The sequence below is a fragment of the Thermobia domestica genome, unplaced genomic scaffold, assembly GCF_964235325.1.
Source record: "Thermobia domestica unplaced genomic scaffold, izTheDome1.hap1.1 HAP1_SCAFFOLD_191, whole genome shotgun sequence".
NCBI classification, from domain to species: domain Eukaryota; kingdom Metazoa; phylum Arthropoda; class Insecta; order Zygentoma; family Lepismatidae; genus Thermobia; species Thermobia domestica.
Genome location: NW_027655921.1, coordinates 124,133 through 137,565, shown reverse-complemented (window position 1 = coordinate 137,565; position 13,433 = coordinate 124,133). Strand labels below are relative to the sequence as shown.

General features: G+C 39.0%; 1 long non-coding RNA gene across 1 annotated transcript in view; it reads right to left on the bottom strand.

The window, feature by feature from the left end:
* The window catches only part of LOC145676518 (uncharacterized), a 142,590-nt gene extending 129,711 nt beyond the window's left edge, over window positions 1–12,879 (bottom strand). Inside the window, exon 1 of the long non-coding RNA XR_014129397.1 lies at window positions 12,120–12,879. This is a non-coding gene — a long non-coding RNA (uncharacterized LOC145676518). The remainder of the gene's footprint in view (window positions 1–12,119) is intronic.
* Between the last annotated feature and the right edge of the window lie 554 nt (window positions 12,880–13,433).

The following is a 13,433-nucleotide window of genomic DNA, read 5'->3' as shown; positions in this document are numbered from 1 at the left end:
CACGTAGTATATGGTCAATGGTCAATTCGCATTTCTGTTGTTTTAGGATTCAATGCCATTGAACAAAATGACGGCAGCACAAATACAAATGGTTTTAAATCGAATATCCTCTCGTCTGAACTATCTTGTAATATTTAAGTTCAAAACGAGTTTTGTTACTCCTGTGTCCCAGTTTGTGTTGGAAGCATCACTCATTCTTTGGAATTCATGTGTGCTGTGAACAATCATCGCTATTTACTGCCTGTGCAAAGTACTGTTTCACTCAAAGTTAATGAAATGAAATCTATCGAACAGTTATACCCTGTTGATTAAAGGAGATGGATGATTATTAAAAGTGAATGATTGTACAGACACACAAAAAAGTAATGACAATAATAAATAAATAAATAAATAAAAATAAGAATAAAAATTTCGTGCAGCAGATCCCAGGGTATGGATTCGATGTATTTTGTTATACAGAATCCAAATTTCAAAACCCTAGGACGATTGACCGTGTCGTTTTTTTTAATGGGCGAAAAATTTGAACGATTTTGAATAGCACACATGTTTTTCGCTCATAAAGCAAAATTGACACGGTCCATCGTCCTGAGGTTCGCACATAACAAAAATTGACACGGTCAATCGTCCTGAGGTTCGCACATAACAAAAATTGACACGGTGCATCGTACTGAGGTTCGCACATAACAAAAATTGACACGGTCCATCGTCTTGAGGTTCGCACATAACAAAAATTGACACGGTCCATCGTCCTGAGGTTCGCACATAACAAAAATTGACACGGTCCATCGTCCTGAGGTTCGCACATAACAAAAATTGACACGGTCAATCGTCCTGAGGTTCGCACATAACAAAAATTGACACGGTGCATCGTACTGAGGTTCGCACATAACAAAAATTGACACGGTCCATCGTCTTGAGGTTCGCACATAACAAAAATTGACACGGTCCATCGTCCTGAGGTTCGCACATAACAAAAATTGACACGGTCCATCGTCCTGAGGTTCGCACATAACAAAAATTGACACGGTCCATCGTCCTGAGGTTCGCACATAACAAAAATTGACACGGTCCATCGTCCTGAGGTTCGCACATAACAAAAATTGACACGGTCAATCATCCTAGGATTTTGAAATTTGGATTCTGTCTAACAAAATACATCGAATCCATACACTGGGCTCCAGGGAACATAACTTATATTGTTTTTGTTTGTGTGTGGCTGTGTTATTAAATAATATTGATGGAATGAGAGTGTGGAAGGAACTGGAAGAACCCCGAGGATGTCTGACACGAACACGATGTTGTTCACTAGAAATTAACTTGGCGTGGTATTGAACCAAGAACCCTTCGTATTTTCACATTGCAATCAATTTAAAATGCGCAAGACTCAAACTACGTTATATGAATAAATCTTCTTCTAACACTATAATTTCTGTCAATAAATATGCAGTACATATTGAAGTAACGCAGCAGGCAATGGTGGAATTCAATTTTAGAATTCTTTTATATCAGATTTACAATGGAAGAATGTTCCGTCAATATAATTGACACTGTTTTGATCTTCCTTTATGCTGTGACTTATTTAAGACGAGACCCAGACAGAAACTTGTAATTGTTGACGAAACGGAAGCCCAGTCTTGAATTACTCGATATTGACAATATTAAATACTGATATTAACTTTACTCAAATTAAGTCTTGCTGATAAATTATGTGTAAGATAATGGAATGGTTGCTCATAGATGGCTGCATTCATAGGATCGTACGCGGGATAATATTACAAATCCCAGGTCTGATTATTTTATATGCTGAGAGTGTTTTAAACAACACACAATTTTGATATGGAATTCAATATATTTTACATTCTCCTTTCAATCTCTTTAACTATTGAAAGCTGTGTGTTGAACATTATAACAATAACCTTAATAATATAAAATGAATACAGAAAGGTTTCAACTTTCTAACATGATTTTTCTACAAAGTCAGATATCTACTTTACTTCGAGTAGTGATGAATTAAACGCTATATTTCTAGTTTGGATTGGATTGGAATTTAGCGGCCCGTTTAGCAGCGAGGCAATATGAGACGTGACCTACAGCTTAACATGGGATGCGAACCAAATGAGCTCCCACTTGGAATCGAATCCGTGTGTCCCACGCCGTAATTTCTCTATAGAAAGACATGTTTTACTGCCATTGCTCGTATACATAATGGTACCGATTTTCCTTTGAAAGTGAGGTTAAAATTTATCAGGTCGGAACTGAATAGGAACAAAAATTGCATAATAGAGAAGAAACATGGAAAGAGGAAGATCAAGTTAGAGAATGGGTTGAAGCTTCATATCTACAAAGACGGTGATACTTTACATTAAAAATCTGTAAAAAAATATACATGAGTAATTCTCCGGTTTTTCAGTAATGAGGACATACCGTCTCTGGTTTTTCACTGATCAAGACAATATTTAAATAGCCGGTATGTTGAGTCAAAATCATAATAAAACATACCGCCTCTGCTTTTTTTCCACTTCGAACACTGCTGAAATGGGCACATAATCGCTGACAATGAGGTAACCGGTACGTATCAGCACTGAAAACCAGGATATCGCAGCCCATAGCATCACAGAAGGCCGGTATCTTTAACGGTGGACGGGGACGTTCTGGATCATACGCTTCTTTGGGTGTCCTCCGCACACAAATACGGTCCATGATTTTAGATAAGGTGAACCATGACTCATCTGATCATATCACACGCCACCAGCGGTCTATGTTGTGTGGTTATCGTACAACTCGCGTCATGGTGAAGTGCTATGGTCCCTTATTAGCGGTTTCGCCCCTTGCAACTCGATGGATATGTTCATGTTATGTAAGTGACTTCACAACAGCACTGTTCCAACGTGGAATGGAGTCACAGAGGTTGTGAATGGTATAGCAAGTGAAATATTACGTCATTCTTTATCGGATTCGTGTATCCAAAACAAACCATATATGTTCAATTATGTTCATGTGCGGAGATTAGGCAGACCGGGAAAGTACAGTATTTTCAACTTCATCTCAATGTTCCGGAAACCATGCCGAAACAGCTCCAGCTGTGTGAATAGGCCCATTATCACCCTATAGTCTGGCGTCATTGTTCGAAAACAACTTCTGGATCATAGGATGCATGTGGTTTACTAAAATGGCATCATAATCACGGGCAGTAATGTGACTAATACACGTCAGCACAGAATTCAATGAAAACAAGGATATTGTGACCTGTAGTATCACACAGCCACCGCCATTTCAAAGTTAGGCAAAGATACTGCGGATTATAAGGTTCTTTGGGCATCTGTCACACAAAAACACGCTCCGTTGTTTGAAATAAGTTGAACTAAGACCTACCAAACTATGTTACACATTTCAAGTCATTTGCGATTAATATTGCGTGTTTGTGACACTATTGGTCTCATACAAAAGCGTTATGGTACCAGTGGTTTCGTCTGTTCAACCCTACCCCGTATGCCCATGTAATACGAGTTGCAGTGGACAGTGATTGCTACCACCAACACCCCGGGAATTGGTACTCTCTCAACAATGAAAAGAGTGTTTCTTTTTCACTTAAAATGTGTAGTGACGGGAAGTAAGACCGTATATCACATTACCTCAAAAAAATGAGCAGTATTACGTCTCTGCCTAGCATGGAAAACACATTGACATAAGCTATTTATATTATCACAATAAGTTACATATTACAGTTTACCTGTATGAAGAATGCTAATTTCCGCACTACTTCACAACTGTGTTCGATTTAAGAGATTTCCAGCAGCACAGCGACATAACCAAAACAATGTCTAAACTCCAGCGACTTCTCTATGTAGGAAAGTGATAGAATATTTATAGTGGCAGCAAGGTAGAATACTTATATACAGGGTGCATCAAAAGTACCCTGACATAGGGTAACCCTGTTCTTATCAGAGTTAGAACAAAATGTACAGGGGAAACCGTCTCCAAATATGATGTTTTCAATCTAAAGTGAAGGATTTTTTTTTTAATCGGACGAGCCGTTTGGACTGTATAATCTTTATGCTCCCAATGTTAAAGGAAAATGCAACGTTGCCATTAATACATGGACTGAGAGAGATGGATAAATTTTGTATTAGTATGGTGAATGGGGGTCATGTTTGAAATGGGGCTGACCACCGACACGTTAACGTAAAAGACAGTAACTTCATTTACTTATGTTGTAGGTTCAAGTTGCATCATTTTCATTTAACATTGGGTCCATAAAGAGTGTACAGCCCAAACGACTAGTCCAATTTAGAAAATTCCTTCACTTTAAATTGAAAACATTATATTTGCAGACGATTCTCCCTCTTACCCCATCAGGATGCCGCGGTCGGCAAGAGGGATTGCCGCCGTCGACGGTGGCAGGCCGCCGGTAGGCAGCCGGCACCCGTCCGCGGCAGCACGACGATCTACTTGTTCAAAATTGCCGACCTTTTGCCGAGGCGGCAAGCGGTCGAAAATCGTAAAAAATAATGCCCTTTGCCGACCGCCAGAGTCGGCAAAACAGTCGGAAAGACCTCTTTCCGACCCTCTGCCGACTCCTTATGCCGGCCTCTTTTCGACGGCGGCGCCGGCGCATTTACTGCACCTTTACGGCTGTTTGCCGACTGCTCGGCAAGGCAACTTTCCGACGGCGGCGCCGGCGCATTTAATGCTCATTTCCGGCTGTTTGCCGACTGCTCGGCAAGTCAACTTCTCGACGGCGGCGCCGGCGCATTTAATGCTAATTACCGGCTGTTTGCCGACTGCTCGGCAAGGCAACTTTCCGACGGCGACGCCGGCGCATTTAATGCTCATTTCCGGCTGTTTGCCGACTGCTCGGCAAGTCAACTGTTCGACGGCGGCGCCGGCGCATTTTATGCGCCTTTCCGGCTGTTTGCCGACTGCTGGAAAGGACCTCTTTTCGACGTCGGCTTCACGATTCTCCCACTGGCGGCATCCGACTTCTTGCCGCCGTCGAAAAGTGGCCCTTTGCCGACTGGAAATCAACGCTTCAGGAAGGCAAAATTTTCATCAGCTTTTACATTAGTCTTGCCTAAGTCTTTCTCCATGCTATGATTTCTCGACAAGGAGCACCCTTGGAAGTTCTTGAAGTATAATACTTGCATTTTTTTGTGTGTCCCAGTACAAAATTTGTTCTTTTTGCTTTTTTGCAGCATTTTCAGCCAAAAAACAAGAAATTGAATGGGACATGGAAGTATTATATACTTTCAGAACTAGCAATTGTGCCCTTCATGAGAAATCATAGCACGGAGGCAAACTTAGGCAAAGCTACTCTAAAAAGTGGTGAAAATTTTGCCTTCCTGAAGGGTTGATATCCAGTCGGCAAAGGGCTACTTTTCGACTGCGGCAAGAGGTCGAATGCCGCCTGTGGGAGAATTGAGAAGCTGACATCGAAAAGAGGTCCTTTCGAGCAGTCGGCAAACAACCGAAAAGGCGCATAAAATGCGCTAGCGCCGCCGGTGGAAAGTTGCCTTTCCGACCAGTCGACAGACAGCAGAAAAGATGCGTAGCACTGCAATGAAAATCATGGCGGATTCCCACCAGTAATAAAAATGAAATGAAATCTTTAATTTTACGTCCCACGGTTATGCCGGTTAGGCTAAAGGAGACGGTGATGATGAATAATGAATGAAATGGTGGAATGAAGAAAGTGGGAGGAAACGGGAGAACCCCGAGAAAACCCACGCATACGGTGTTTGTCCACCACAAGGTTCACTTGGCGGGAGTAGGGTTTGAACCCGAGACCCCTAACACCAGAGGTGAACGCTCTACCACTGAGCCACCGCGCCCCCCCCACCAGTAATATTGCACTCGGTACATACGCAGTACATTTCTACAATTCTCAGTACGATTTAAGTGCTATATAGAGGAAAAGTATCTGGGAATGACTTACAAATGCTTAAAAGCGAACTAAAAATAACAACTGAGCAGCTAATAATGAACGTTAAGAATAATTCAATTAACATGTCTGTGCGCCTAATGTGAAAAACTTATAACAGTCAGTACATTTTCCCCCTGAAAGCACATCTTTCACTATCACGACCACTAGGAACAACACTGTTCTATGCAATCAAAATTTGCTAGTTGCAAACGCTTTCTTCGAAAAAAAAAAAAAAAAAAAAGCCGCAGCAATCCGTCGGAAATACGGTCTTTTTAGGTTGTCGTTATCCCATCAGCTATTGGAAAAGGATTTTAAACGTCAATGATTTTCTAAATTTTTTTAAAGTACAGGGGTCACACTCCCAATGGAAAATGAGATTTAAATAAAAATTAATGAAGTAAAAATTATAAATAAAAATACTTTAATAAAAGGTATGTGCTGGCGGAGAGATTCAAACCGAGCCTACACGCAAAAAAAAAAAAAAAGGTTAAAGTAAACAAGAAAAAGGTGGACAGTAACCATGTTAGTTTGTCAATATATGGAAAACAGAGACGTGTATCCAAGCAGCCAAGCCAAAATGTCTCTGCATTTGTTGTAACTTTGGTATTAAAAAAAAAAAAAGTGGCCGAAGCGATCACTTGTCTGCTTACACCCATGACTATATTCGTAGAAACCAAACACTGAAATGCACTAAACACAAGTTCTAACGACTAAGCTGTCAGTTCTAACTCTATGCCTTAAATATTTATTTAAATACACTTTAAAAGTGGAAATCATATTAAGATAAAATAACAATTAAGTAGCTAACTAATTGTTCATTTAATTCGTTTCTATATGATTTATACATTAATTGTATACAATGAAACAGAAAAATGTGAGAAAATAATTTATATCGTAAATGAAACAGCCACATGTACAGTATACTCATAGTGCATACCCATTATATAGAGAAAAAAGGTTAATGAAGTCATTTACATAAAAAATGAAGTGTTTTAACATAATACTTTGCAAAGATCCTTTGTTTTAAAGGAATTCTTTAAGAGAATAAATGAAGGGAAGATCACAATTTTTTCTGGTCTATATTAGCACTAAAAACACACCAAATTGTATTAAAAAATACAATGCACATCGTATTAACTTATATACATTAGCCTATGTAATGAACCTTATCATCATTTAGAAGTTATATGTAATATACCTTCGGATGTACTACTACTTTTTTTTTTTTTAAACAGAAATTTGTAGCATTTCATAACATTGAGTTTTAACACAGATAGCCTTCATACAGTATGTAAAATCAGAAAAGCAAATATATATGAAGTGATTACAATGTTCAAAAAAGCACTATATTATTCTAAAGAATTCCTGCTATCCATATTTTGTCTTGAATAACTCAGCCATTTTTCTTTTTTAGCCCATTGATATATACGAGGAAATCTTCCTCTGTTTCTTTGAGATTTTAAGGGTTTTACTTTTTATTATTTTTCTTCAGGTCTATTTAAATGTCTCTTACTTTGTGGAAATAAAATTCTGTGTTGTATGTTTTTAATATTCATAAATGACATCTAATTTAAATAATAATATACTTATATATACTAAAAGATCATTTTGACAAAGCAAGGGACATTTAAATAGATATTCAGAAGAAATCAGTAAAATCAGAACATCAAAAATTTTATTCATTTCAAAGAAAAGGAAGAATACTTCCCCTACAAATCAATGGGATAGAAAAAAAAGGAGGCGATGGTACTGAACCTCACCGTTAAGGAGCTTGTACTCTGAGAAATATAATTACACTTTCTCTCTTAACTGATTCCACGCAAAAAAAAAAAAAAAAAGTTAAGAACAATATCAAACAACAGTTGTCTTTATAATTGAAGAAAACTTCAAACCTATGAAATAGTAATGTAGAATTTAAATAGCTCAGAATCAGGATTGTGAGAATATAGAGAGATACAGAAAATTTTACAACACTGCATAGAAAAGATGTTACACGAGCTTTTTACTGCTACTCAGGGCATTAGATTCGATGATTTCGAAAGCCGATCTCAGAGAAAAGATATTGACAAGCTATAGATATACCACATTGACTTGACACCTAGTTTTCTGTTCCAAGCGTTGCTATCGGCTGAAGGAATCACTCCCTTTCGCCAAGGCTCTCTCGTTTAGCAACAGCTGAACCCTTATTGGCTCAACGCGTGGATGTGTCAATGGTTTGAACTTTAGTTCGCATTTTTGCCACGGATCAAGACATTTTGACAGCACTATAGCAACAATTCCAAATATCCTAAGTATTTACTCAACAATTGCATGCATTACTTCAAATAAGTTTACTAAATATATTGTTTGTATCTCAAAATGTCAATGTTGGAAAAAAGCAGACGCGCGAGTAGTTATGTTACTAAATTTGGCGCGAGTGACAAAAGGTTAATCTTTATTACAACAGTACGGTCGCCACCCCAAACGAGAATCAGAAAAGAAAAGAAATCCTGCCGTATATCCAATGGTAGGAATTTGAGTTTCTTGAGAAATCTTTGAAACATTACCTTGAAGCTGCAAGTTAAACAATAAATCCCTAAGTCCCTCACCAGACAAAAAGATGTATTAAAATAGAATATTATATTTAGTGAAGATAGCATTATATTATTTTGAAATAGAACTTCGATACGCGTCAGGGTTTTGCGACACTATTGTATTGGCAATTGAGAATTTTGTATTCGGCTGATTACAAAATATTACATCTTAAAATAAAACCTTGTTAATGGAACAAATAAAATGCACATATACTTAAATAAACTACAGGTAAAATCGATCAGGTGGGCAAAAATGATAAAAGTTTCAAAACAAATACATTTTATGTTCTCCTAGGAGTCAATTTGAGTAACATATCTAAAACACAAACCATCTGTAATAAGAATTCAATCGAATGAACATAACTTTGAGAAACGCTATAAAAAAAAAATCACAAAACTATAACTTTACATTTGTTCGTTTGTCTGCCGAGCTCCTTTATGGCTGAGCGGTTAGTGTACGCGTCTTAGGCGTGGGTGACCCGGGTTTGCTTCCCGGAGAGAGCTCACGTGGTTCGGATTCCACCTTAATCAGTAGGTCCCGTCTTATATAGCCTCGCTGCTGAAAGGGACGTTAAACACAAAATCAACTCAACTTTCGGCCTTTTAAGTTAAAATTTTCAGAGTACAAGCACAAGACACTCTAAATTCCCTGTTTAGATTTTGGTGGCATACCAACGTAATATATCAAAATGGCGGCCATTTTGTCAAATGAACGAGTATCTACGCTACGAAGCGCAATTTTCAGTCTTTTAAGTTGAAATTTTGACGGTAGAAGCACAAGATATGCTAAATTTGCTGTGTAGATTTTCTCGGCGGTCCAATGTAAAAAAAAAAAAAATCAAAATGGCGGCCATTTTTTCAAAACGGCAGTGAGTAGAAAATTGTTGCAAGTTGTGACAATGACAATATTGAAATATAAATCACATTTTAACACTTTTACCCCAAAGACATTGAAATATTTCGAAAAAAACGATTAAACCCGAAAAAACCCAATTAAACTCGAAAAACACCCGAAAAAATGGGCCCAGGTGGGTTTGGCTTTTTCAAAAAAGCCCGGGTTTTTTCAAACCCTCGTTCATGATGAGCTTTTCTCCTCAAAAAAGTTTTAATAGTAGTCGCTAATGGTTTTCTACAGATGTTAATGTTAAATTGTTAAATTTTTTCAAACTTCCGATGTCCAAGTTTTTGTACCTACACATCGTGAAACAGTGTCAGGAGAAAGGGTTAACACTCGGAAAATGAAAATGAAATATTTGAGTTTTACGTCCCACGGTTATGCCGGTTAGGCTAAAGGAGACGGTGATGATGAGAGATGAATGAAAATGGTGGAATGAAGAAAGTGGGAGGAAACGGGAGAATCCCGAGAAAACCCACGCACACGGTGTTTGTCTACCACAAAGTTCACTTGACAGGAGCAGGGTTTGAACCAGGAATCCCATGCACCAGAGATGAACGCTCCACCACTGAGCCACCGCGGCCAGCAAAAAATCAAAATAAGACAGTCTGGTGCAGGTGTAGTTTTGGTGCACTACATTTTGGAAGATTTACAGGTAAAATTCAATACTTTCCATGAAAAGACATGTTTATAAGGAACGAATTTCTACAGGTAACTTAATTACATACAATGTAATACAACTGTATCTTACGTTTACTAATGTTAAACCATTACAAGTGCTTTACGACGAATAAAACAAATGAGTGCATATGAAAAATGGCTCTATTAGATGTTATTTTCCACGGGCGGCTTATTTCTGCACCGTGTACACCGGCATCATATTTCTGCACAGCGTGCAGAACCTGTATTTTGTTTACAAGTGGAGAGTTACTAGTATGAAACAACAACAAGTGTTGTTGAAACTTGTATTATTCTCAAAACGCACTTCCTTCCACTACCCTCACTTCTCCGCATACACACTATCGCAGACGTGCCTGCTCCCTTCGGACGTATTCCCGCGCGGGCCCACCAGCTTCGCCCTATCTGACTCGGTTCGATAGCATTCGTGCTATTTAGTGGCCACCCAGCACAGATTGTTTTGTGCTTTTTTGCGCTGTTTTTATGCTAGACATCTGGAAGCCTTATTTATACGCAAATCGTAAAAGAATTATAATTTTTCAACAATTACTTCTAGAGGTCCCCTTGAATTTTATTTATGCCAAGTAAAATATATTCCGCCCATTTGAAACCGACTAGGGGACAATAAAAAAGAAACTGGTGAAAGAATTATAATTTTTCATTTTTTTTAGTATTGCGCCACAAGTAAACCTGTACACAAGAGCGTTTAACCACTACCTCATTTCTCCTTTTTTTTTTTTTTTTTTTTAATTGGAAGTTTTCGCTCACATGTGAAACAAGTCCTGCAGTATATAATCTAGTGGATCTTATTAGGTTACTAAAGATACACTAAATACTAGAGAATACTAAAGGAACACAAACCTTGTCATGGCACAAGCATTATGAGAAATTGTCCACGTTTCTCTAAGATAATTTAGCACCAGGTGCTAGTTGGCCACTAAAGAGCACGAATTCTATATAACTGAGTCAGAGTAGGGCAACGCTGATGGGCCCGCGCGGTAGCGCGGGGGTGTGTCCGAAGGGAACAAGTGCGTCAGCGACGGTGGGTATACGCGTAAGCGAGGGTAGTGAAAACATATGGGCTTTGGTAATCATACATTTTTCAATATCACTTTTTATGGTTTCATACTAGTAACGCTTCAGTTGTAAACATAAAATACAGCTTTCGTACACTGTGCAGAAATACATTGGCGTTGAGTTAGAAGACACTTATCTTAAAAACTAAGACATGTAAACTTTTGCAATTTCAAGAAGAAAATAATGTACTACAGTTTCTTAACTGTCCCTCGTTTTGTAAATAAAAATTAAGTGAAACCTTTAAGTTTTTTGTCCAACGGTTATGCCGGTTAGGCTAAAGCGGGAGAACCCCGAGGAAACCCACGCAGACAGTGTTTGTCCATCACAAAGTTCACATGGCGATGGCTGGGATCGAACCCGGGACCCCAAGTACCAGAGGTGAACGTTCTACCACTGAGCCAGCGCGGACCCTACAATTGTAAGCGAGTTCTTGATATACCGGTAACTCTTTACTTTGGGCAAGGCAATGATATCCTGTCAGTACATAGTATTGCCGAACGAGCGTAAGCGAGTGAAGGCGGGTTAGAGCCCCGCAGGGCACTTTGTTTTCTGTCTTTCCTTCTTGGGAACTGTAACTATAATTGCGGGAACCAGTTCAGATGACTTGGTTATTGTCACTGCCTTGCCTAAAGTAATGACTTGCCGATATACCTTAGGTGGTTCGTGAAGGTAAGCAGCAAGGCAACAAATAGAATCGAAGTTAATACACAGGTTGGGCTAGGTAGTACCATTTAAATTACTTTCTTTGATACCCGCCCCCAAAAAATTTTATATGCCAGAGACGCCAGTGCGCGGGAACATACTATAACCGAATCTTTTTCATGCGCAGCAACAATTAACATATGTAACACAACATATAAAATTCATGACAATTTGAAATGTATATGCATAATATTAAATTAACTCACCCCATGTATATGCATAATAAGTGCAATAATATATGCAAATGTATATGAATAATATTAAATTAACTCACCACTCTCTTACTTCATGTTTTCGTGGTATTTGCTTAACCAGCAACTGCGTACAGTTCCAATGAATGAATATTTTTATGATAAACATTATTTTCCCTATTTGTAAACTTATCTCAACGAATTTTTTTTAAAGGACTTTACCCACACTGCATCACAATGTGACAAATGAAGAACGCGAACCGAACATACAGGCAGCGCAACCAGACTATGATTTCTGCAATCAGGCTCTTCAGCGGCAAAGGCGGCTCGGCGCCTGTCCGAGTATCTTTTCAAGGTCGGTCCATCTGCTGTTTGCCGACCTTCTTTCGGCTCCTTTACTTGTCGGCACGCCGCCAACGTTTCGGCGTCTTTCCGACAATATTTGCCGCGGTCGCCGTCCGCTGTTTGCCGTCTCCTTGCAAAATGTTTGTCAAGGATCCTCTCGTACTTGTAATTTATTTTAAGTATTTACTTCTCATATACCCTTTACGTGCAGTCCCTTTACTACATTTCTTTTCATGCATTTACCTTTTTCGTGGTCGGCACGCCGTCAACGTTTCGACGTCTTTACAACCATCCTTTGACGCTGTCGTTCCGTCCGCTGTATGCCGACTTTCTGCCGACTCCGTTTTCACAAGACATATTTTATGGAATTAGTGCCCACCCACAAGAAAAACCTTCGGACAGTTTCAATTTTTACTTCATCATTAAAGAAGATACAGGCTCTATTCATTTTCCAAAATTCGACTCTTTGCCGCTGGTACGCGTTATTGCAACTTTCGCCGACGTCGTGCCGACGTCGCTTTTCAAGAAATTGCCGGCAGTCTCTTTTTGCAGTCGTCGTCCGACTGTCTGCCGACTGTTTCGAGAAAGCTTTATACGAGGGAAATATAAGCCCTAATTCGTATTTTAAAGCAACAAATTACCTTCTAACTCTCTTTGTTTTCTATTGGTGAACGAATCTCTTTTTGCTCGTCGCGGTCGAAAATCGAGCGGAAAGACGCCGGTGTCCGGCGCCGGCAATCCGACCGCGGCATCTGGTCGGCATGCACAAATTGTCCGACTATAGGCGGCAGGATCCTGATGGGGTACATTTTGTTGTAACTCTGATAATAACAGAGTTACCCTATCTCAGGGGACTTTTGAGCCACCCTGAATAAGTATTTTACCTGTTGACAAGTCCTGGGACTAATGATTTTATATTGGGGGTGGAAGTGTTTCTTCCACGTTTTTCCTTCTTCAGTTTCCTCTTTTAATTCCCAATATTTTCTTCTAATTTTTAATATCGATCAGTTGGATTTTTCTTCTTCCTATTCCTCACTTTCCTTCCATCTTTC